The 5,868-nt window shown below is 39.1% G+C and overlaps 1 non-coding gene across 1 annotated transcript; it reads left to right on the top strand.

Annotated features, from left to right (window-relative positions):
* The first annotated feature begins 2,459 nt into the window (after window positions 1-2,459).
* On the top strand, window positions 2,460-2,566 carry LOC120268107. Its single transcript, XR_005538777.1, has one exon. It is a non-coding gene; the product is annotated as a small nucleolar RNA R71 (small nucleolar RNA).
* Window positions 2,567-5,868: the final 3,302 nt, after the last annotated feature.

Raw genomic sequence — 5,868 nt, 5'->3', positions numbered from 1 at the left:
AAGCAAGCAAAGGACAAGATAGAAAATAGAAGAGATCTCAATCATTTAAGATGAGGTATCTGGGCAATGCTTCCCCTAGGATCGAACATGAAGCTCAAGACATGCTAAATGCTTCTAAACCGAGTTTAATGAGTCAAGGTAATCCAAGAACAACCGCCCCTTGCCTCCAAGCCACCGGCACTAGTCCCCTACAAGGTCTCGATGGAGAAATCACTCAATCTCAACACCTCACACCCATATGACTGTAATAAGCTCTAGGGATACCTATGAGTGAAACCGATTCTTAAAAATAGATCTAACCCTACTTCTAGGCGAAAGTCACTAACCCCCTACAAGGTCCCAGTGGAGAAATCTCTCAATCTCACACCTCACACCAAATATGGTTGCATAGAGTCTATGGAATACGGGGATAGAAAACACTCATCGGAAGGGAAAGGGGGCACTCCACTATCTCATGGCTCACCCTCTCAACCTTCTTTAACTTTGGAGTTCTAACTCTAATGAAGACCTCTCTCTTATCAAAGTAACAAATCATGCATAGATAATCAACCACAAGGATCAATAAAACATGCAAGCCCTGGTAACACAAGATCAAAACTCAAATCAACTCAGATTTAATAGAAAACATAAAGCAAATTAAAACAAAAGATAATATCCTAGGGTTCACATGCCCAAATACCTACTAGGGTTTAGCCCTCCATGGAGCAAGTTACAAAACAAAATTGTGGTTTTGCAGGTTGTGTTGGCTCTTCATCAAGCTTCCCCTTAAATTATTCACAAAGGGGGTTCACCACGAACACATCCTGTACAAAATCAAAAATATACAAGTTAGGTACATGTACAATGTAACATTAATCATCTTGGTCCATAGAGTATTTCATGGCGCTTGGGAGTTTGTGCACCACTTCTTCATCTCTCACTTTCAATGTCATCTTTCCATCTCTCTAATTGATGAGAGCCTTGATGTGTTTAGAAAAGGTCTTCCAAGGATAAGTGGGGTCCCTACATCCTCATCTATGTCAAGAATCACAAAATGCATGGGGAAGATAAGCTTTTCAACAGTCACAAGCACATCTTCTACAATTCCCCATGTCCTTCTCACTGATTAGTAGGCCAACTACAAGGCCATTCTTGTCTGCCTCAATTCTCACGATCTGAGTTTCATGTAAATAGTGTATGGCATCACATTGATACTAGCCCAAAATCAACTAGTGCATTCTCTTCCAAGCCATCACCTAACAAGCATTGAATCATGAAACTTCTAAGATTTCTTAACTTCATCGGCATCTTTCTATCCAGAACAACAGAACAATTCCTATTAAGAGCCACTGTATCAACCTCTTCCAGCTTCCTCTTGTTAGTGAGTAGGTCCTTAAAAAATTTAGCATATTTCGGTATCTGGGATAATGCTTCAACAATGGGGATGTTTATGTGGAGCTACTTCAAGATAGTCATGAACATCTTGAATTGTACATCCTTCTTGTCGGCTTTTAATCTGGAAAGGTAAGGAACTTTGGCTTTATATTCCTGATCTACGGGTCAAACTAGTGATGACTCTTAAAGTTATTATCAACTCTCTGCTCAGCTTCTTCAATAGTTTTCAGTAAAGCTCTAGGGTCTTCTTGAATGGCTACCCTCTCTATCTCGATACTTGGACCCTGAGTGGTCCTTGCCTCAATGGTCTTACCACTGTGAAGTGAGATGGCCTTAAGCTGCTCCCTCGAATTTGCTTCAGTGTTGCTTGGAAAACTACCTTAAGGTCTTTCTGTACTAGCTCTTATTAACTGTCTGACCTGATTCTCCAAGTTCTTGATTGATGTTTGGACGTTTCTCAATATAGCACAAAACACATCCATCCTAGCATCATTGCTTGTCATATACTTAGCCAAAACATCTTCTGTTGAGAACTTTCTTTCAGATTGTTATTGCTGTGACTAGTATTGGTAATTCTATTGCTGAGGAGGCCTCTACTGCTGACCATGATTCCAGAAAAAGTTATGATGACTTCTCCATCCTGGGTTGTAAGTACTACTGTAAGGGTTAATTTGGTTCCTCTGGCCTCCTCAAATGTAATCCACCTATTCTACGGAAGCTACTACTGAACTCACAATTGGGTACTGAGTTACCCCATGTCCTCCTCCACAAGTCTCACAAAACATAACAACCCGGGAATTCATGGTGACACCTAACCAATGCTCATGAGTAGATCCAATTTTCTTGTGAGAGCATCCACTTTTGCTGCCAAATTGGTATCTGCGTCTATCTCATGTAACCTGGACAACATTTGCAGTCTGCCTCTTGAACTCTAATGTAACTCATTATTAGCCATGCCCTCAAACAACTGTTCTGCTTCTTCTCGGTACTTGTTGCTCAATGACCCACCTGTTGTGGCATCAATAACCTGCATGGTCTGGTAGTTTAGTCCATTATATAGAATTTGCAATTTCATCCATGAACTGAACCCATGATGTCGGCATAACCTAAAAAGGTCCTTGAATTGTTCATGTGCCTCAAACAATATTTTAGCCTCTCCTTGCTTAAATGCTGAGATCTCCTATCTGATCTTTGCAACTTTGCTTTGTGGAAAGTAGCGTCAAAGGAATTTTTCCACCAAGTCGTTCCATATCTTAATCGACCCCAGTGCTAGAGAAGTAAGCCACTAATATGCCAAACTTCTTAAGCTGAATGGAAAGAGTCACAGGCTGATCGCATCATCTGTAATTGTACCCATTTTGAATGTTAAATAGATCTATAGAAACTTTGAGAAATGGGTATTTTGGTCTTCATCTGCCAAGTCATCAAACTGATAGGACTTATGAATTATCCCAATAGTGCTAGTTTTGATTTTAAAATTGTTTGATACTATTGCTGGTGCTTGAATAGTTAACACTTCTCCTGTAAACTGCAGCCTATCATACTCTAAAAGTGTTTTCCTTGGTCCAACGATGGGAGAAAAATCTCTGTTGCCACTGTTACTTCCTACTTTCATAATTGACTTATTCCAAAGGTTTCTTAACAGTGTTATCTCTAACTTACTATCTCTTCCCACTAGATTAGTAGGATTAGCACTGGTCATGAACAGTCAACTATAAAAGAGGGTAGTGAGAATAAGTTATTGTCATTACAAGAGAAAAATAATACAAAATATTAATTTGGCTAAAACACTAAGCTATAAGTTTTTATAGAATCCCTTAACTAGGCGCTCCCCGGTAACGGTGCCAAAAACTTGACAGACCTTTAAAATGTGTGTTGGGAATATGAATATGCAAATAATGCTACAATGAGTCCATGAATACCATAAGTGCACGAGTCATCAAGTAATACCTCGTGGGTGAGCACGAGGGTCGCATTTCCCCAAAAACGGTGAAAGGGTCCTATTACTTCCTTTTTGCTTAATCAGTAAGCTAAACATTTATGTTGCTTCTTTAGTGTACTTCTACAAATTATTAAACATTACAATTGGATAATCATTAAGCATAATTGGAAGAAGTTGGGTGGTTGTATAACAGTTATCTTGATTATTACTTATAATAGGTGTTGAGTATGACAATAGTATTCTATTATTGGAACGGGGGACTTCAAGGGCCTACTAGTCCCAATCTCTTGGCAACCAGGTCTAAATCACTAAGAACTTAAGATGAAATATCTTCCTACCCTAGCCTCTTATGTTTGCCTTAAGTACAAGAATTCCTCTAGAAGGGACAAATCAAACCCTAAGCATAAGTGGCACTCGATCCCAAATCCACAACGGCCGTGGTAATGCCATTGTGGCTTATGTGTTACTCCCAGTGATTCCACACTGCCATGACTTGATAACAGCAGTGTTAAGTGTAGATAACGGCTATGGTGAGATATCACCATGGTCGTTGTGAGCCATGGTGAAGCTTTGATTCAGCAACTTAGTCATTTTGCTTTAAAACGCCCCCGAATTCACTTCTTTGTCCCTAAAACAGAAATAAAGCCCGTGGTAAACAAAAAGAATGAATTTTTGTATTAGTTAGGTACCAAACATGTCTAATCTCATGCTATATGCAATATAAATGATAAGTAAAATATGAACTTTCTAGCATTTGTCATTCGAGGGTCTTAGTCAAGTTTGGTTCCATTCAGGCTCGCTATGTGCTTCCTGATATCGGTAACATATTGGTCAACCACGCTGCATCTACAGGCCTGCCGTGGGGACCTCCAATGCAGTGAAGCACACAAAGCATGTCACCATCAAGACACATGGAAAAGATCATAAACCATCAATATCTCAACAATGGAGCATAAACTTTCACATATAGAACATAATGTTTCCATTCCATATTTTAGTTTTATCACTAATATACCATAGATTCCACATATTGGAATTGTATACCATCGCAAAATCTATTAAGTATCCAAACATTTTGAGAATATATATCTCACAACCTCCATGTAACCATAAAAAAAACATATAGCATAAGGATACTATTCTACACCATTTCGTAGAGAAGTCACAAATCCCAAAGATATGGATGTATATATATATATATCAAGATATATGTATATATATACTAAGTTAATGGTCTAAAACTTTCCAAGGATTGCAAATATATCATTATAGGTTTAAAATACATGAAATGGGTCTGAAATTGAGTTGGGAGTAATAACGTATATCTTAAATTCAAAATGAATCATAAATCCAGCCAACTATACCCTTCGTTAGAGCCAAGTAATACATAATACAAAATAAATATGTATACTTTTATGAAAACATGGTTATCAGTAAAATCCTTAAAGAACGATGCTAATTAATAATATCCAAGTTCACTCACAAAAAAAAATGAAGAGCAAAAGGTAGTTAAGCTTCATCCACGGCCTTGCCCTTGCCTGAGGGCTCCCTGCCTAACACATATGATAGCCAAAAATAAGGAAAACATGAGAAGAATATAAAAAATAATAATGATAGTTAAAGAAATCCGAAATCAAGGCAATTTGAAGCACTAGTTATGGAATTTTGGCATGCCAATACAATAAAGAGATGATCACATGATGAGGGTGAAGATCCAACCTCAAGAACATTGAAAAAAAGATGTCGATTTTAAGTGCTATAATAAGTGCTTGTGCGATAAGAATATGAAGTGTTCTTTCCTTGTGTTGAGCATTACTTTTCTCAGGTTTTAACGCTAATATGTGTGTATTTATGTTACTTTCATGCAGGTAGGGTTGTGAGACCGATTATGAGAGAAAGAAGCCAATGTGAGTCATAATGCACCAATTTGGAGGAAATCTTGCTAAGGTTCAAACGCGAAGACATAGGTCGGGTTTGAGATGCGGGAATGTGTGCCAACCTCCTCTTATTCGAGTTAGCACAACTATTTGGAGGGGCACAAGGGCAGTCACATTTAAGCATTCTGACTTGTGCATATAGAACAAGATCTCCACCAACATGTCCGTTATTAAAGAAGTAAAGCGACCCATGACGTAAACGTGTGCCCGTTTGCATTACCTCGATGAAAGCATGGATTCGAGAGTATTTCGGGACGGTATTATAGTAGGGTACTGTAGCAAAACTGTAGCAAGAATACTGTACCAGCACTGTTCACAGCCGGCCGAGAAAAACAGGAAAACAGAGAATTCACATGGGCGTGTGGAAATTCCACACGTCCGTGTGAAAAATCCACAGGGGCGCTCACACGGGCGTGTGGATTCCCGATTCCAGCCCTTTAAAAGCCGATTTAAGCCCCGATTTCAGCATTTTTTCTCCATCTTTTCCCTAACTTGAGAGAGGGCTGCTGCTAGGGTTTTGAGAGGTATTGGCTAAGGCTTTGGAGAGGTTCTATGGCTCCAACATCGCGCGCCGTTTGGAAGAAGGTTAGTGGGAGAGCTTTCGTCGGCACCGAT

This window comes from Dioscorea cayenensis, chromosome 8, assembly GCF_009730915.1.
Source record: "Dioscorea cayenensis subsp. rotundata cultivar TDr96_F1 chromosome 8, TDr96_F1_v2_PseudoChromosome.rev07_lg8_w22 25.fasta, whole genome shotgun sequence".
NCBI classification, from domain to species: domain Eukaryota; kingdom Viridiplantae; phylum Streptophyta; class Magnoliopsida; order Dioscoreales; family Dioscoreaceae; genus Dioscorea; species Dioscorea cayenensis.
This window is presented reverse-complemented; position numbering and strand designations above follow the sequence as displayed.